The sequence below is a fragment of the Mesocricetus auratus genome, unplaced genomic scaffold (genome assembly GCF_017639785.1).
Source record: "Mesocricetus auratus isolate SY011 unplaced genomic scaffold, BCM_Maur_2.0 Super-Scaffold_100003, whole genome shotgun sequence".
In the NCBI taxonomy this organism is placed as follows: Eukaryota; Metazoa; Chordata; class Mammalia; order Rodentia; family Cricetidae; genus Mesocricetus; species Mesocricetus auratus.
The window spans coordinates 97,363,599-97,384,597 of NW_024429188.1; the positions used below are offsets into that span (position 1 = coordinate 97,363,599).

Consider the following 20,999-nt stretch of genomic DNA (forward strand, 5'->3'; position numbering starts at 1 on the left):
GTCCAAAAGAGGACTAAGAGCTGAGCTGTGAGATGTTAAGGTGTAAGGCTTGGGAAAGGGGATGGGGCCCCAGAGGTGCAAAGATCACTTCCTTTGTGTAAAACTAACCTGGAAAACAATCTCCTCCTCATAAACTGACCCAGCAGGAGAACACAGACTAAGAAGGGGAGCCCAACCTGGGAGAAGAAAAATTAAAATCCGTCGGGAAAGCAGCGACCGACCCGGTTCAGAAGTCGAGTGCCAGGAGCCAGCGCTGTGCAGCGGGCTCGGCCTCAGGAGGCCCGCCCTGCCTCCGCCACGCAGCCGACCACCGCCCCAGGCTGACTGGGACGCGCGCCACATCCACACGCACACGCGTCCACGAGCTCGTACACACTCACACACGCCCCGCCACGTGTAGTCACCCCGGGCCAGGGGCTCGGCGGCTGGCGAGCGGAGCAGGGCGGTGTCAACGTCCCTGGGTCCCAGCGGAGCTGGGGGGCTGCAAGCTCTCCAAACAGCAGAGCCCCGGAGACCCCCCCAACCCCCACCCCTTGTTACCTGAATGAGGGAGACCCAACTCGGCCGGCAACTGAGGGCAGCAAGTGCGCTGTCCCCGGGGATCGCGTCAGCAGCCAAAGGTGGTAGCGACTTCTCCCTGACAGGGAGGGTGCCTCCTCCTGACAAGGGGCCCCAATGATCGGGGCCCTAAACCAGCTGTGGCAACCGCCCACCGCTGGCGGAATGGAACGCTCCTCACGTCACCAGGTCGCTCCAGTAGTTGCTCGTCCTCCATTGGCTAAACGATCCCAGAGCCTCCATACCCGCCCCTACCATGTATACCATTGGCTACTTCTAACGCCACTCTGGTGTGCCTCCTCCCACTCCCCCACCCATCTCCTTGCTACAAGCCCACCTGCCAAGCTACAGTCAGCCTCTCTCTGGAGCTTGAGCGCCAGTATGGGAAGTGTTCCCTTCTATTAATATAGTTACGCAAAAGCGGAGGCGAAAGGTAGTGTAGACCGGGCAGGGGAGGAGCCAAGAGCAGCCTCGCCACAAACAAGGCGAGATGCTGAAGCAACACTCGCTCACAAATCCGGACGCTCACCCTGAATTAGGTCTCCCCTGGGCCTCTCCAGTACTGTTTGCCTTAAAATCGACCAACGTAGGCTAATAGCATCTTTATATTAAGTTCTCTGCATCACAAGTTCCATTCAGAAGCCAGGGACTCCGACACAATCTCGAAGGCTTTGAGAAGAAAACAAAAAAGAGATGAAAAAGAATCACTGTCTCTGAGAACGTTGTTTTGTGATTTTGAAAACAAGTAATGGACATTAAGGGACTTGGGGAAACTCCAATGAGACAACATAAATACTTCCAAGTAAACAATGAGGTGAAGATTGTCAAAAGGTGGTTAATTTTTTATTAGAACTTGAGATCTTGTTGGGTGTGGTGAGGCACAAACAAGTAAGTTTCTGTATATATGAGGCCAGCCTGGTCTACATTTTGAGTTCCAGGCCAGCCAGTGCTACATAGTAAGATCCTGTTTCAAAAGAACAAAACAAAAGAACTGGAAATATTATGATAATTAAGGGAGGGGCATCCAAGACACAATTTTCATAGATCAATCAGATTGGTTCTTTCTTTCTGATGCCTTCTCGGCAGTTACGGCCACTATGAGCCTCTTGTATCAATTGTAGCGAGCAACATCCCTTAGAATTTGAGACTGGAGTGAGGAAAACAGCTGAGCACCACAGCATTATATTATAGGGTGGATGTTACAAGGTGCCGATGTTTCCAGCAGTAGGACTGGTTCTTCCCTTCCAAATAGTATGAGGGATGATTTAAAGTGGGTCTGCCCTTGCCTATCATACTGTCTAAGTTATCAGTCCAGGTTTTCTAGAGCTTGACCAAGGTTCCCCTAGGGTCACAGTAGTTGGAATTAGTACAGAAGTGGCTGCCAATGCTGTCCCAAAGGCAGCTTTGTGATAGTTTTAATGAATGACTACATATATGGTCAAGCATTATTTTTCCTTTATAGTATTTTGGTCCCATACAATATAAAAGTATTTATGATGATAATTATTCTTTTTTTAAATAATTTGTTTACTTTTATTTCACTTGCATTGGTATATCGCCTGCAAATATGTCTGTGTGAGGGTGCCAGATCTTAGAGACATTTGTGAGCTGCCGTTTGGGTGCTGGGAAGTGGGTCCTCTGAAAGAGCAGTCAGTGCTCTTAACCGCTGAGACATCTCTCCAGCCTGATAATTATTCTTGACATATTTATGACATCTTCCCATCAAAAATTTTAAAGGATTTAAATATCATAACCCAGTTGTCTTACAAGAGAGATATATTATATTTCATTTGTAGTTGCAAGTATGTCTTTATAAACCTATTGTTCCTGAGCACTCGGGCTGACTATAATCATTGGTTTCTTCCTTATGAAGCATATGATCAGCATTATTGCCTCCAATTCCTGAAGGGTACCGGTATTATTACACACTTGGCAAGGAAGGGACAGGAACTTCCCTTGGCCCTGTCAACTCTCTGAATTCCCAAGCCTTTGCATATGAGGAATTGCATGCTCAGCCTAGCTGCCATTCTTGTGAATGTAGAACCATCAGAATGAAGAGACCAAAGCAAAACATGCTTTAGTCATTGTTCAGGTGCAGGTGAAACCTAGGAAGTTCTGGAATGAACATAACATGGCAACGCATTCCTGAGCTCTGCCCCTCCCTGATCTGGGTCACATTCCCTCTGGGATTAGATGGTTTTGTAAATCGGGCTTGTTTTATTACAATTTCTTACTAGTCTTGCTTACTGGAAGAAAATTAAGGAAATTGTATATGGATAAATATTCCATGGCACTTCTTTCCACACAATTGTATCATTTCACATAATCCTTAAGGTCTTAATAAAAAGTATCAACTGAGAAAGGATTTTCCTTTTCTCTTTCTTTTCCTCTCTCTGCTCTTTTCAACAAACTTCTCTGCTTTATGCATCCAAATCAGTGTTGGCTGTTTAGAAGAGGTGTTGCAGTCATCCAATAAGCATGAGAAACACTATTACAACCAAGGGGTAACCTTCCATTTTATAAGACAGCTCATGATTTAGTGGTATATGTTCTGACATGCTATTTTTAAAAGGATGTGTCTTCATATTTATGACATGTGTGTGCATGTGTATATGCATGTGTACGTGAAAAGCAATGTTGAAGGGATTCAGATCCTGAATGCCACCACTGTATTGGACACTGTTTGTCAATGTTGTACCAGAAACCATCCAACGCCACAACCAAGAACAGACACATCAAATTAAACACTAAGACACATTTGAGCTAATGATAACTCCTTTTTTCTTTCTGTACTCAACCCTATAAACACGTGCCTCTTCTCACCACACTTGTCTGACTTACATTCCTCTCCCTACTCCCTGACTACAAATAAATAATAGTAAACAAATCACGAATGTCCTGCCTACACATGACCAGCTATTGTTCCTAAGCAAGATCTGCTTCTGTGGGGACAATATAGAAGAAGAAGGATGGATGGTATTTGGAAGAAAAAGAACTTATATAAACCTTAAGACCAGGGAGAACTAAGTTCAAACTTGAGCTACTTAATATCTGGGGTAACCCTAGAAAGCAACGTATGTATTCCATGCTTATTTTCTCATGTATAAAATAAAGCTACTTCAGATAGCCCTCCATATCATCCAACTACAGATATTTAAAATTTTTCAGGAAAAAATGTACCTCTACTTAACATATAGAAACTTCTTGTCATTATTCTCCCAAACAATACAATGCAACGTCATTTATATAACATCCATAGTGCAGTCAATATCATAAGTAATCTGGATTTAAAATACATTGTATAAAAAATTAAAATAAAATACATGGGAGGATTACAAAAGCTATATACAAGTGCTATTCCATTCTACATGAAATATTTGAGAATACATACACTTTCATATTCATGGGGTCCTAGAATCTTTGGATAATGCGGGATGACTGTAACTACTGCATAGAATTTTAACGGGTATTAGAGGCGATGTGTTCTAAATGTTTGGCATATAGGAGAAACACAATCCATGTCAAATGTCATAGTCATGTCTACGCAGCCTGTCATCTCCCACCTCCCTCCTTCAGTCATACTGCTGACTAGGGATAGAGAGTTAAGAATAAGATTCACTCCCATGTTTTCATACTCTCTACATTCACCACTGAATTTAATCTTATATGGCAGGCTGCCTGGTTTCCAAGTCCCACGTTTTACTTTAGCCCAGGTAAAGTTTGCCCAGTAATCTTAGGCTAGACACACATCTGTTCTTTAGCAGCATCTTCTCCATAAGTCCTGCAAACTGCTAGCACAGTCTGTTTCAACAGGTGAAAGAGAAGGGGCAACTGCTTTCATTAAGCACCCCCCATGTTCACAGCACTACACGTAACTTGTTGGCTCTTCTCTGAGAATAAGCAGCACCATTAAGAAGTCAACACATAGCCAGGTGTGATGGTGCACTCTTTTAATCCCATCATTCTGGAGGCAGAGTCAGGCAGATCTCTGTGAGTTCGAGGCCAGCCTGATCTACAGAGTGAGTTCCAGGACAGCAGGGCTGTTACACAGAGAGCCCTGTCTTGAAAAAACAAAAAAAAAAGATAACCACACATGAAAGCCAAACATACAAAACTTCAATAAAAAATCCCTGGTATGTCAGAGAAAAATATTCATCCATAATATAACTGAACATCTATTTCAGGTTCTAGAAACTGGACATCACCCCATATTTTCTTTCTTGTTTTTGTTGGTGGTTTTGTTGTTTTCACACAGGGGCTTGTTGTGTGATGCAGGCAGTACTCAAACTTTAGATTCTACTGCCTCCACCCCTTGAATGATGGATTATAGGACCTCACCACCATGGCCACCCTCCAACCCGTTTCACCTCTGTCCCTGGCTGCTCCAGCTGGTTTCAATTTGTTTCCATCTCTAGACTATGACTTTCTGACTTTACCTGGGATAGTTTTAAGTGCCGTTCTTGAGCCTTCAACTCCCTCTAGTACTACCCTCTCATTAAACAGGAGTCACCACAGTAAAATCGAGGTCTCTTACTAAGGAGCTTCCCTGAGCCAGGAATTGTGCTAGGTGCTTGATACAGATAAGGTTCCCAGATTAGGGTCTAAACTTGTCCAAGTAAGAGCAACTGATACTGACTTGGCACATCTCTCGCCTCTGACTCTGCCCAGCCCTCTCATTCCAGGAACTGACCTCAAAACATTGTGTAGCCCACAAATATAAACTGGTTTATTAGTCATTCACTAGGAATGTATTGATCACCAACAGTTTGCCCAGCCTGTTCTGAGCACTGTGGGAAATGCCAAGGGAGTGGATGGCAGATCCCAGCCTCCAGGGAACTTAAAATATTCTGATCGTGAAAAGAAGAGCATCTGAGTAGTCATTAAAGATAAATACTAAACCGTTCAGAGTCAAATTCTCAACTACTCACTGCTGAGTCTCCAATTAAAGAAAGCTTGATTCAAAAGAGTACTCTCTTAGACATGGGGTACATCTTGGGGATTAGAGCACTTGCTTAGCACACATGCGGTCCTAGGTTCCAGCCACAACTCTAAAATAGAAAGTTTGTGGGCTGGAGAGATAGCTTAGCAGTTAAAAGTGCATACTGCCCTTGTAGAGAACCCAAGTTCAGATCCCAGCACCCATGCCACGTGACTCACAACTACCTGTAACGTCAGCTCAGGGGAATTCAATGGCCCTGACCTCCACTGGCACCTGCACTCATGAGTGCACACACACACACACACACACACACACACACTTAAAATAATAAAAATAAACCATAAAAGTAAAGGCTTTACCCTCTCAAATGTTGTTGATAAAAGAATAAACTGGTTTTAAAATCAGTTGGGCTATTTGGCAGGATCTCCTAATATTTATGTCTACTTAACCATTGGTCCAACAATCCTACTTGTCTCTAGAAAAAAGAAAACCAGTAAAAATGTTCGAAGAACAATGCTCAAAGACAATCACTAGAATATTGTGTGTAATTGCAAAAAGTCAGTAAGCAATAATCCACTAAATACTGTACAGAACTACATAGCTATTAAAAATAATGAGATTATCTGGCTTCTCAATATCCCGAGGAAGGAGAATCATTGGTTCAAGTTTAGCCTGGACAACATGGCAAGAAATCTCAAAAATAGTAGTAGGGAAAGGGAGACAGTAGTTTGTGAAAGTTCTTGACTTATAAGCAGGAAGACCCAAGTTCAATTCCCAGAACCCACATGAAAAAGTCAGACATACTGACCCACACTTGTAATCCCAGTACTGAGGAGATGGAGACTGTTGGATCCCTAGGGCTCACTGGCCAGCCAGTCCATCCTTCTAGATGTCCTAGGTCAGAGAGATTAGTCTCAAAAATCAAGGTGAATAGCATCTGAAAAAAACCTTAACGTTAGCCTCTGGTCTCCACAAATACAAACATTCATGTGTATGTATACCTGCACAGAAGTCTATTCCTAAACATGCCTACATACATTGAAAAAATAGTAGCAATTATCTCAATAGCTCATCAGATAATGACATTTGCCACCAAGATTAATGACCTGAGTTTGGAAGGAGAGAACCACACACTAACTAAATAAATGTAAAAAATAATACAAAATGTAGGCAGAGTTCTCCTGTCCTTGCAGCAGTTTCCCAGATAACCAACACAGAGGCTTAATATAAATTGTAAATGCTCGGCCAATAGCTCAGACTTGTTACTAACTAGCTCTTACAACTTATCCCACTTCTATTAATGTATGTGTGCCCTGAGGCTCATGGCTTTTGCCTCTGTCCCATTCTGTGTGTCTGCTCATTCTCTATCTAGCTGGAGACTCTTGACTCTGCCCTTCTTCTTCCCCTCATTCTCAGTCTGGCTTTCCCTCCTAACCTTATCCTATTCAGCTATTGGCTAGTCAGCTTTATTAAAGCAACCATAGCAACATATATTCACATAGTGTAGAGAAGGATTATTGCACAACAACAAAAGATTAAAAATAGCAATGATAATTAAAGTGGAATACACATACAAAAGTGTAGAACATCATTTATGTGTCTGTGTGCATAGTTCAACAAAAACCTTTATATTAAAGACTGGCAAAATGGCTCAGCAGTTAAGTCACTTGTCTCTTAGGCCTGGCAACCTGAGTTCAATCCCTCGAACCTACATAAAAGTAGAAGAACCAGTTCCACAAAGTTGTCCTCTGATCCCCACATGCAAACCTTGGCACACACCTCCCTCCACACACAATAATACTGCAAAATAAAGCAAAAAAGGTGTGATAAGAGATTATAACAAGGTGAGCTCATCAATGGAAATGAAGATCAGTAGCCTAAATTTGCCTGGAAATGAAGACCCTTTCCCTGGAATGGCCAGAGGTTTACTAGTAATTGTTAAGCTAAGGAGGGTCTTGAAAGTCAGCTGGAGTATGATGTCATACTACAGGCTCCAGCTGAAAAGGGGAAGAGTTGCATTTTTAAAAATTCATATTAGGCTGGGTGTGGTGGCACAGAACTTTAATCCCAGCACCTAGAAGTCAAAGGCAGGAAGATCTTTGTAGTTGGAGGCCAGATTGGTCCACATAGTGTGCCCTTCTCAGAAAAAAAGGAGACATTCAGTATTAAATTTATTAAACAGAGTTGAAATTTTATAGCAGACAGAAAATTGTCATTAAAATTGTTTGCATTTATTATTACAATATTGTGGGGGGGTGTTTTGAATAACGGGGTGGGTACTTGTATGAGACTGCATACATGTGGAAATCCATGTGGAGGTCAGAGGACAACTTTGCAGAGCTGGTTTTCTCCTTTCAGGTCATCAGGTTTATGTGACTTTTATCTGTTGAGTCATCCTGCTGGCCTTACTTGTTTATTTTTCTATAAATATTACACTTTTTATGAGGAGGCATTCCTATTATCATAGCATTCCCATGGAAGTCAAAGGGCAACTTGCAATTGATTCTCTGCTTCCAACATGTGGGCCTAAGGTTTGAACTCTGTTCCTCAAACTTGGTGGCAGACACCTCTGCCACCTGAGCTCTCTTGCTGAACATCATTATTTCTTTTCTCTTTTTTCTTGTCTTCTTTTTGGAGGCAAGATCTATTTATGTAGCCCTGGCTGTCCTGGAACTTTGTGGAGACCAGGCTGGCCTTGAACTCAAGAGATCCACCTGCCTCTGCCTCCTGAGTCAGATTAAAGTCATTATTACTTCTTAATAAAGTATTGTTTTACCTCAACAGATTTGAATTCTATCATTATTTATCCAAATTGAAACAAGGCCTGGGAGTATTTATTCATGTATAGACTGGTTTTCTCTTGTCAACTATGGGTACACTGTACTTAAAACTCCGGGTCAATTAATTATGTGTCATGCATTAAAATGTAATTAAAATTTTGTCACTGCATTCTTTCAGACCTCCAATTATCCTTATAGCTGGTGCTTTAGTGATACATATGAACATTACTGTGTAGGTCAATTGTCTTCTGCCTATTTTCTTGAATTTAAAGGAAGTCTTATCAACAATGAACATTATTGCAGACAATTTCTTTTCTATTTTTCTCAGTGTGGGACTCAGAGTCTAAAAAACTGTCAAAATATATGTTTAATATCTCATAAGAAGTATGATAATTACACCTTTTTCAAGCAGTCAGAGTTTTTATATACTGTACAACCTGAACTCAAACGTACAGCTTTTCTGCTTCAGTCTCCTGAATGCTAGAATTACAGATGTATACACTTCACTGTATCAGAAACATGATTACATTATTCCCAGTTGTACTGGGTAGACATTTGGTTTAAAATCCAAAATGCTGCAGTTCTATATCACATATTGATATAAAAATAATATTTTTGCATATCTAATATATGCACGTAGAACAAAATCTTCAAGTTATATAAGGATACACATTGATGATCAGGACTCCTATTCTCCCTCATCTCAATATTCTGCAATTTCTACCTCTAAAGCAAACTGTTTGTGTTTCCTTTGATAGGTAATTCCATGGTGCTTTGGTTAGGAAATGGGGTAATTGCCTGTTCCCTAGCAAACTCTTAGTACCAGGCAATGCAAAAATGTAGCTTCAAGGCAAAACTAATGTTGTAGGTATTGGAATGGAGCTGTGTATGCCCTTTTGTTTTTTGTTGAGCAAGGAAGGGGGTGTGCTTTTATGCATGGAATCAATGAGAAACTGTTCACTATTTTCTAAGTAGCTGGAGAAGCTTTCATCAAGGAGGTGCTATGTAAATGACAGAAAGTTGGCCCGTGGCTCAGTGATGCACAGACAGCATTCCAGCAAGATTTGTGGTCCAGGGGAAATCCTGGAATTGAGATTCGGGATACAAGGAAAAAAGGCAGTATTCAATATTTATTTATGAAGACCGGCGGGGATAAAATTAGAGTGCCAGTGAGAATCAGTGTTGTGAGTGTGTGGCAATATGGGCTGAACCACCCATTGCATTTGTGGATAATGAAGCCTTATATAAACCTCTCTAGAGAGAAGTCAATCTCCCTGTATTTACTATGCCTCCTACATTCCTAGTGCTGTCATGGGAATATCATTCACCTCGGAATTCCTCTCAGAGGTACTAAAGAATGGATTATGGGGAACAACAGTGAGTTTTCTCCATTATATCCATCTCACAGGTTGACCCTATTTTAAAAAATGGTCATAACTTTACTTAATACATTGTTGCAGCTATATCATTTGCACATTTATAAATAAATGTGTTCTTTTCTGTACTGAGCTGTCCTGTGCATTTAAGATGTCAAACGGTGTCCCTGGTCTCCACAGGACTCCCCTGAAAATGTCTCTAGTCATTAGCAAGTGTCCCGTGGAGAACTACTAACCTAACGCTTCATGAGTCTTGTTTTCTTTGGTCTTCTGAGGCAGGGTCTTGCTGTATCAGCCAGTCTGGTGTTCAATTTACCATCCACCATCCTCCCTCAGTCTCCTCTATACTGGGAGTACAGGTATATCCCTGCATACCTTGGTGAATCTTTTTGTTCTACAGATACTTTTAAAATTAATATTTAAAATGTTTATCAAAAGATATCCCTAAAGGTGCAATAATGGCATTCATATATTGGTACTACCAAACCAGCTGTCTAATAGGACTTAAGACTTAATTAACAGGAGTAAAAATCATGCGTACTACAGGAAACCTAGTTAACTACCCAGGGATAGTAAGGTATTGGATCTCAGAGGGCAATCAACTGCTGCCACTTGGCTAAGCCAGTGTAATTCCTAATTGCATTCTAAATACTTATCCTTATACCCACAGATAAGTGGAGTTCTCTCACCTTTCATCAAAGAAGCTTCCCAGTGAAGTAGACAGAGACCATTAGAGAAAACCACAACCAATCAAAATGCAGAGAACAGCTGATTGTGGGTTTTCTGTCCATAACTGATACATCCACAAGTACCATACCTAAGGCTCAAGGAACATGGGAAAGAAGCGTTTAAAGATTGTAAGAGCCAGAACCAGGAAATCGTCTGTGAGATTGTGTCTCCTCTGAATGCCTGGGAAGCTTCACCCATGATACCTTAACAATATGGCTGCCTAAACAAGACCTGAACAATGACATATAGACATGTTAACAAGGAAGGGAAAATCTCACAAGGCTCACCCCCAGACCCCCCAAAAAAACTCTAAGCAACTAAGGACTGCTGATAGAGGGAGAATTAATGTTCCCCAGAGATGAGCCCTCTAATTGGTTGTCCAATATCAAGTGATCAGCCCTGAAATCACAAACATACAAACAACACTAAACAGACTCAGCAGACTGCAGTTACAGATTTATGCACATATAAAACAATAATAATTAAAGAAAAAGGGTTCATGAATTTAAAAGGGAACGCATGAGTGAGGAAAATTGGAGGGAGGAAAATGCAAACAAGGAAATATTTCTAGGTTACAGAAAATGTAGATAATACAAAAATATCCAGGTATGTAAATGAAACTTCATCATTATAAAACAATTTATCAAAATGCTACATTCAGCTGGGCGTTGATGGCACACGCCTTTAATCCCAGCACTTGGGAGGCAGAGGCAGGTGGATCTCTGTGAGTTCGAGGACAGCCTGGTCTACAAAGTGAGTTCCAGGACAGCCTCCAAAGCCACAGAGAAACCCTGTCTCGAAAAAACCAAAAAAATGCTACATTCATGTGCACAAAGATTAAATAGTGCCAAAAGGCTTAGAATGAAAAACAGTATCTCTTGCCACATTCCCCCATGAAAGTAGTCTTACTCTCTAAAGGATACCACAATTGTTTTTGAGACAAGCTTAATGTAGTCCAGGCTAGCCACGTAGCTGAGGATGACCTTGAATTCCTGACTCTGCCTCTGGCTTTAGACTTGTGCCATCACAGCATGTTACCTGCAGTAGTGGGGATTGAGTCCAGGGATTCTTGCACACTAGGCAAGCATTCTAGCAACTGAGCTTTACCCTCAGCCCTGAGTTACCACTCATAAGCATTTCTGGGTTTTTCTAATGGTTCATGCCATATCCATTAACTTGTGCTATAATTTGGATATGGCTTTTCTTCCAAGTTTCATGTGTTGGGAGCTTTGCCCTCAATGTGGTTGAAGCTGTGTTGAAGCTGATGTTGTAGAACCTTTAAGAGGAGATTAAGCCCAGCGGTATATCACACACCTTTAATCCCAGCACTTGAGAGCAGAGGCAGGTAGATCGTTGTGAGCTTGAGGCCAGCCTGGTCTACAATAGCTAGTTCCAGGACAGGCTCCAAAGCTACCCAGAGAAACCCTGTCTCAAAAAAACAAAACAAAAAAGAGGAGATTAAGTCGTTTGTTCCATACCTCTTGGGAGAGATTAATGTAGTTCTCACTGGACTCTAGTTAGTTCCTATGAGAACAGTTTTTTATAAAGATTGAAACTAGCCCCATCTTTCCATTTGATCCCACTGTGATCCCACATGGTACATTCTGATAGAGCTACAAAGTCCTTAGCAGAACCCAGCAGATACTCATACCATGATCTTGAATCTCCAGCACTGTGAGCAGAAAAAAATTCATTTCTGTATAAAGCACACAGCCTCAGATATTGAATTATACCGATGGGGACTAATACATCCTGTTTATCCACTAATTTAAACAAACAATTTTAGGCACTCTGTTTGTTTGATAATGTTACCATAACAAAATACCAGAGTCTTAAATAAAAGGAATTTGCTCTCTAGTTTTGAGAGGCTTCAGTCTAAGATTAAAGTGTTAGCAGTGTTGGCTTTCCTTAAGCCATAAGGGTAAGCACTGTCCCAGACCTCAGTCCTTGGCTTGTACATGGCTGTTCTTTTCCCATTTCTTCACATGCTTGTCCTACAAAGTTTGGACTTCCCTGGTATCTTTTCCCCTCTTTTCATTTTTTTTGTTCATTCTCAGACAAGGTCTCACTATGTAGTCCAGGCTAGCCTCAAAGTCATGGAAATCCTCCTGCCCGAGACTCCCAAGTGCCACCACACCTAGGTACCGTTCCCTCCTTCTTATTTTTTTTTTTGAGTTTTCAAGTCACGGATTCTCTGTGTAGCTTTGTAGACCAGGCGGGTCTCGAACTCACAGAGATCCACCAGCCACTGCATCCCAAGTGCTGGTATTAAAGGCATGTGCCACCACAGCCTGACTACCTATCCCTTCTTCTGAGGACAACAGTTGTATTAAACTATAGATCTACATTATAGCTTCGTTTTCATTCACTCCAGAAAAGGCATCTTTAGCTACATTTTAACATATGAGGGGTTCAACGTGTGCATTCAGGGAGATATATGATAGCCCATACCAACCACCTGCTGTGTAATAGTCACAGTTCCAAGCACTATGAACAGAGCAATGAATGAAACATGAAAATATTTGCTCTTAATGAAGCTCCCATGAGAAAGAGGAGCAAAAAGAAAGATAAATAGCTAAAATGTTGTCTTAGTCACTGTTCTATTGCTGTGGAGACACCATTGACCAAAGCAATCCTTATCAAAGGAAACGTTTAATTTGGGGCTTGCTTACAATTTCAGAAACTTGCCAGTTGTGGTGGCACACGCTTTGTAGGATTTGCCGAAGAAGGCAGGAGGATCACAATTTCAAACACAGTCCGTTTTTATCATGGTGAGGAGCATGGTGGAATGCAAACAAGCAGAATCTAAGACCTTTATGTCCTGAGCCACAGACAGAGAGAGAACCTGGCTCTTGCATGTGCCTTTGAGTCCTCAAAGCACAACCCCAGTGACACATTTCTTCCAACAAGGCCACACTTCTAATCCTTCTAATCAAAACATTCTACTCCCTGGTGACATTCAAATATATGATCCAATGGGGCCATTCTTATTCAAACCACTACAAACATGTAAAAAAAAATGCAATACAATAAATGAGGAGATGGTTCAGTTTGCTGCTCTTGCAGAGGTTGGTTCCCAGCACCAGAGACTCAAAACTGACTGTAACTCCAGCTCTAGGGGATACAACACCCTCTTTTGGTCTCTATAGACACAGAGACACACACACACACACACACACACACACACACTGTACACACAGAGAGACACATATACATGAATAAAATTTAAAATATTTTTAAGAACACTAAATATTATGGAGGAAAAAATCAGAGAAAGGAAATAGAAAGTATTCCGTCAGGGGCCTGCAATTTTAAATCCAGTGGCGGGAGTGAACCTGAGAAGCAGGTGTTTTAATAAGCACCTGAAAGAAGATGATGGAGTGAGTCATAATAATATCCGGGGGAAGATAATTCTAGGTAGAAAGCATAACTGGTTTCAAGGTCCTAAAGTGGAAACAGGTTTAGATCACACAGGAAACAGCAAGGTGGCCATTGGACTGTTGAGAAATGAGAGGAAGGACTAACAGGAATGGGAATTGTGAGGCAGACAACTGTGTAAAACTTAAGTAGCCACAGTAATGACACTGTCTTTTGTTCTGAGTGAGCCATGGTGACAGAGTTTAAGTTTTAAGAGAATCTCTCCAGCCACTGTGTTAACAATAGACTAAAAGGGGACAAAGGCGGAAGTAGAGAAACCAGTGACAGGAATATTGCAAGAATCCATTTTCTCTAAATCATTCCTTGGTTTACCAACTGTAAACAGCATCCATTGCTTCCCGGTGTGACAGATGGGGATTTAGCACTTACACTACAGCACCTCCCTCTCTTCCCTCTAATGCATTACCATTTTTAGTTCCCTGTTTAGTTCCCTCCACAACAAAGAACAGATGTAATGTGCATCTTTTTGTTTGTCTTAAAACAGTCTTTTGTGCCTTTATAAACATCTACTTCTCATTCACCTATATATAGTGTCTCTGGATTTCACACTTCTTAAAATTAGAAAATTGGTGTCTCCATATGTCCTTATACCTCCTCTAATTCTACTTTCTCCCAGCACTCAGGAGGCAGAGGCAGGTGGATCTCTGTGAGTTCAAGGAAACCCTGGACTACAAAATTAGTGCAAGGACACTCAGGGCTGTTACTCCAAGAAACCCTGTCTCAAAACACAAAAACAAAGAAACAAAAAAAGCTGAGTTTTCTGTGATTTCTTTTCTTGAGCTTGGATCCCCAAAAGCCAATAAAATAGTGTTTAGCTATAATTATGCAAATATTTCTCAGTATAAAACCAAAGATTGTGCCATGTTTGTATTTTCTTCTTTGAAGTTGAGTGATACAACCTTCTCTGCCTTACCTCAGATATCTTTCAGCTTCTTTTTCGTTTTACATTTATTTTTAAATGTATTCCATTTATTATTACTATTATATGCATGTATGCATATGTGATATGTGTGCTTCAGTGTGGACACATTCATAACACAGCACATACAGAGGACAATTTTGTGTAATTGCTTCTCTCCTGTGGTTACCTGCACAAGACCTGTATAAAGTCAAGCCAATCAAAATTCCAGCATGAAAGAGTATACAAGTCACCAACCCTAGCTGAGGAGATATTTGTAGTTGATGGGTATTCAGACCAATTCTCAAATGTTGTCCTCTAATCTGCAAACATGAGCTCCATCCTTGGGATCCACGAAGCAAAAAGGCAGGGCCAACTCTCAAATGTCCTCTAATCTACAAATAAACACACACACACACACACACACACACACACACACACACACATGAACAAATGTAAACATAAATTAATTTAAGCCAGGTGGTGGTGGTGCATGCCTTTAACCCCAGCACTCGGGAGGCAGAGGCAGGCAGATCTCTGTGAGTTCTAGGCCAGCCTAGTCTACAGAGCTAATTTCAAGACAGCCAGGGCAGTGACACAGAGAAACTCTGTTTTTTAAAAAAATTATTTAAATTTAATTTTTTTCTGCCACAGAATTTCTAACTCTCCCCAGTATCTGTAATACTGAATATCAATTTTTTAAAAACAGAATTCTCCCCTTTCCAACCGAAGTCTATATGACACTATACTTCATCTAACCTCCAGGGTCCCCCTGGACTTGAGAATAACTAGGAAACCTCTGGCCATTCCAGGGAAATGGTCCTCATTTTGATGTACCTTCTCCAGGCAAATTTAGGATATTGGCCTTCATTGACCTTCCTGCTCATCCTGCTGTCATCTGTCATCAGATCTTTTTTATTAGTGTGTGTGTGTGTGTGTGTGTGAGAGAGAGAGAGAGAGAGAGAGAGAGAGAGAGAGAGAGAGAGAGAGAGAGAGGGGTGGGGGGTCAGAGGACAATTTGTACAGTAAGTTCTCCCTCTACACTCAGGAGGTCTCCAGGGATCAAAGTCAGGTTGTCAGGCCTATGCAGCAAGCACTTTTACCTACTGAGCACTCTAGCCAGCTCTTCCAACCACATCTTGTTTCTAACCTTGAATTTATTTGCACAGAAGCTAAGCTGAAGAGTAATTGTCAATAGTAATGTGATTATGGTTTTTTGAAAATATTACAGTTATTACATTTACCTATAGAAATTTAATCACTGTAATTTTAAAATTCAAAAGCTATCTTTTTACTTATGACAATAACTTAAAACTTTAATGCCATAAAACTATGAGGCTAAACCAACCACCATTTTAATTTCTCACAGTTCTAAAAGTTAGAAGTCCCAGGTCAAAGAGAGTCTGGGAAACAGAAACTTCATTCAGTGGCTGATGGAAGCAGAGGCAGACTCCCACAGCTAAACACTCAGCTGAACTCAAGGAATCCAGTGACAGAGAGGGAGGACTGATGAGCAAAGGGGTTAAGACTGGGCTGGTTTAACCCCCAGAAACAGCTGACCTGACAAGGGTTAACTCTTGAATCCCAGACTGATGACTGGGAATGCAGCATGGGACTGATCAAGACCCCCTGAATGTGGGTGTCAGTGAGGAGGCCTAGGTAATCTATTGAGCCTTGGGTGGTAGATTAGTATTTATCCCGGGTATACAAATGGACTTTGGGCTCCCATCCAACAATGTGAGATGCACTCTCACCCTGAACTCTCAGACTAAGGACACCCCCATGGAGGGCCTCAGCCTCCCTGGGGAAATGAGGGGATATTGGGGGGGTTGGTGGGAGGGCACAGGAGGAGGGGAGGGAAACGGAGAGGGACCTGGAACTGACTTGTGAAGCAACCTTGTTTCTAATTTAAATTTAAATTTGAAAATAAAAAAAAGAAGTTCCAGGTCAAGGTACTAGCCAATTTGGTTCCTGGTGAGAGCTTTCGTCCTTCTTGCTGAACTTTTATGACCTTTCTTTTCTTTGTGGTGCTCTGAAAGTCAGAGATCTCCTATGTAAATTAGTACATTCCTTGTCAATAAGAGTATTTTTAAATTTTATTTTATATGTATTCATTTTAATGTGTGGGTGTTTTGCATGCATATATGTATGCACGCCTGGTACCTGTGGAGGTCATAAGAGGGTGTAAGATCCCCTGGAACTGGAGTTACAGACCATTGTGAGACAATATGTGGGTGCTGGGAATTGAATCCAGGTCCTCTGGAAGAGCAGTAAGTGCTCTTAACCACTAAGCTACTCTCCAACCCCAGTAAGATTGTTTTTAAAGAATATGGAAAAAGGAAGAAGAAAATTTACATATATTATAATACCTATGAACACAACTAAGGCTTCTATTTTTTAAAGATAACTGGAAATCTAAAAATTCTGTGGCAAAATTTTAGAGTTCTATCTGATGAGGACTTGCCTATACAACCTCCTTATTAGTTCTATATTCAAATACAGTGATGTGGTGGTTTGAATAGGTATGGCCTTAGACTCATGTGTTTCAGTGCTTGCCCCATAGGGAGTGGCACTATTAGGAGGTGTGACATTATTGGAAGAAGTTTGCCACTGTGGAGGGAGTCTTTGAGGTCTCATATATGCTCAAGGCAGGCCTCATATCTCAGTCTCCTTCTGCTGCCTGTGGATCAAGATGTAGAACTCTCAGCTCCTTCTCCAGCACCATGTCTGCCTGCATGCTGCCATGCTTCCCACCATGATAATAATGGACTAAACCTCTGAATCTGTAAGCTACCCCAATTAAATGTTTTCCTTTATCAGACTTGCCAGGGTCATGGTGTCTATTCACAAAAATAGAAACCCTAACATAAACCGGGCATTGGAGGCGCACGCCTTTAATCCCAGCACTTGGGAGGCAGAGACAGGCGGATCTCTGTGAGTTCGTGGTCAACCTGGTCTACAGAGGGAGTGCCAGAATAGGCTCCAAAGCTACACAGAGAAACCCTGTTTAAAAAAAACAACCCTAACATAGACAAATGACATTGGGCATCAGGACTTAAACCATGTGAAGGGAGAAGTACAGCTCAGTACATAAGAATTGGTTTAATAATAAAGCAGAATTTTGCACTTGTTAGTAAATTAGCAAGTGTCTGATAAGTATATGAGAAGAATGTGTCTATCTACAAATGTTAGAACTGACCTCGAAGACAAATGAGCAGCTTGCTTTGTAGTTGATAGGAATGATGTATAGAATGTATCAGGGAATTAAGAAGAATGATATTAGGAATGAATAGGTAAATCATCTGGTAGAATGGGGAAAAAGGGGCAGCAGCATCCTGTTACTCACAAGCTTTAACCAAGGCAGTCGTGAGAAGCTAGCAAAGTCTTTTGTCAAAGCAAACTATTCAGTAAAACTTAGTAGGCTTTTGTGAATCCCCATTCTTCATAATATCAGCTGGGTCAAAGTTCTGCCCGGCTGACTGGAATAACAACATCACCTAACCTGTCCCATCCTGATTGCAGGCTCACAGAAAAATGGCAAGTATGTCCATTTAACTCACTCACTATGGTATTGTTGGACAGAAGTGCATTTAAATGCTTTCGATGGTGATGATTATAGAGCAAAATGAAATATAAATGGCTGCTGGCAAGTTTCATTGTAACAACTTTTATAACCTCGTTATTAAGGAGATGAATATCTTCATATTCCTAAACAAGAGGTAATCACATGTCTAGAGCCTCTTTGCCCCTCACTTATTTTGTTAAAATGCTATTCTCATTTATTTTTCATCTTTCCCTCTTGGTGTGCATTAGTTACTATGGAAACATCAGGACATCAGAGTTTGAGTATCTCAACATTCCCAAGTTCTATTAGAGTATGAAAGCAATCTCTATCATAGTATTGGGGGAGGGAGTTACTGCCTTTATAAATGAATGCAGGACAAAAAAATCATATTACCAGACAAGCACGGGCTTTATTCAGACAACACAAGATAATGGTTAGGCATCATCTTACCTGTCCATACTATGTACCAAGACCTAGTAGGAGGTGGAGAGAGGTTCATTTGCATGTACTATACATCTCCATCAAAATGTCTCACACATTCTTAAAATTGAACCCCCATTCTTATTAGCAAAGGCTTTTCAAGGTACCCTAGAAATTATGTATGTGTACATGTACATAAAACTTAAGGCAATTGCCTCATACAATTATGGACTCTGATAAGTCCTGTTATACAGCATCTGCAAACTGGGGACCCAAGAGGACCAAAGCATAGTTCCAATCCAACTCCCATGTCTCAAGACCAGGAGAACCAATGGTATATATTCCATTCTGGGGTCTGGAGAGATGACTCAGCGGTTAAGAGCACTTGTCACTGTTTCAGACAACCCCAGTTCCATTCCCAGCATCCATATGGTGTCTTACAATCATCCGTGATTCCAGTTTCAGGGTCCAACCCTCTCATCTAGTCCCCAAAGGAACCATGCATACACGTGTTACACAAACATATACACAGGTTAAACACCCATATACATGAAACAAAACTGAATAAATACAAGAAAATGCTAATCCCATTCCAAGTTCAATAGACCAGTGTCACAACTTGAGAACAAACAGAGGAAAATGAATTCTCTTTTCCTCCAACTTTTGTTTTCTTAGACCTCTAGCAGATTGGACGTGGCTTACCCTCACTGAGAATGGCCACTAGTTTCACTCAATCCATTTTATTCTAATCAACTTCAAATATTAATTCTATCCAAAACCTTTCACAGTCACACCCAGAATAAAATTAAGCCAAAACCCTGAGCACTTTGAGTTCCAATCAAGTTGGCATGTACAATTGACCACCTTACCATCTTCCCTATTCACCCGGCTACTACAGTCTTTCCTCAGTTATCATCCTGTAGCAATTCAATCACTCAATCTAAAACCCTCCATATTCACAATATGCAGTCAGTAACTATGCTGTGCAAAACATACCTCTGAACAAATTTTTCAGCTGTCTTAGGGTTTCCATAGCTGTGACCAAACACCATGACCAAAAAGCAAGTTGGAAAGGAAAGAGTTTATCTGGCTTACACTTTCAGTTTACTATTCATTATTGAAGAAAGTCAGGAAAGGAACACAAACAGGTCAGGATCTCGGAGGCAGGAGCTGATGCAGAGGCCGTGAAGGAGTACTGTTCACTGTGTTACTCCTCATGGCTTGCGCAACCTACTTTCATATAGAATTCAGGACTACCAGCCCAGGGATGATACCACCCACTATGGGCTGGGCCCTCCCCAATTGGTCATTAATCAAGAGAATGCCTCACAGCTAGATTTCATGGAGGCATTTCCTCAACTGAGATTCCTTCCTCTCTGATGATTCTAGCTTATGTCAAATTGATACACAAAACCCAGCCAGTATAATCTGTATTTCTTCTATTGTTTCTGTCATTTGTTTGTTCGAGACAGGATCTCTCTGTGTTGCCCTGTCTGTCCTGGAACTCACTCTATAGGCCAGGCTGGCCTTGAACTCAGAAATCCACCTTCCTCTGTCTCCCGAGTGTTGCAATTAAAGGCATAAAACACAGTCTGGCAATCTGCATTTCTTTTTAAACACCATCTATTAAATAATACTGTGGGATCTGATGGTTAAGCTCTCTTGCAGCACTCCTACCTCTAATCTGCCCTTTTCCCTTGCCAATATATTTATTATTTTAATTTCTTCTAATGGTTATCTTTTTATTTTAAATCATGTGTATAAACTTACGTTTTAGCCAGGCAGTAGTGGTGCACACCTTTAGTCCCAGAACTTGGGAGGCAGAGGCAAGTAGATCTCTGTGAGTTGAAGGCCAGCCTGGTCTACAAAACTACACAGAGAAACCCCATCTCAAAATAAATAAATAAATAAAAATAAAATAACTCTAACCATAAAAAAGTATCTTGTGTTTTTTATTTGGTTCACCATATGTCATCTCTCCTAACTTCCTATTTTACAACTTGAAATCATTAGTGTGCTGTTTTCTCCAACTTCCTCATCCTTGTCTCCAAACCGGTACCCATTTCTCCAATCTCTATTTTCACCCTTGTTCAAACCATCATTTTAACAAACCTTTTCCTTCCTTATTTCCATCCATACCATCTTCAAATTCTACACAAATCTCAAATCAATATAATTTCTTCATGGCATCATTAAATCACACAAGTTGGCTTGATAATCCAGAATCTTGTTCTGTAGCTGAATAAGTTAGGTCTTATTCACTAGCCTGCCATACTGTTCCTTGTACAGAAACAGA

At 41.1% G+C, this 20,999-nt stretch overlaps 1 protein-coding gene across 1 annotated transcript in view; it reads right to left on the reverse strand.

Annotated features, from left to right (window-relative positions):
• Positions 1-740, reverse strand: part of Zdhhc9 (zinc finger DHHC-type palmitoyltransferase 9) — a 37,302-nt gene extending 36,562 nt beyond the window's left edge. The window contains exon 1 of the mRNA XM_005076848.4: positions 541-740. The gene's annotated coding sequence lies outside the window, so the exon portion shown is untranslated. The remainder of the gene's footprint in view (positions 1-540) is intronic.
• Positions 741-20,999: the final 20,259 nt, after the last annotated feature.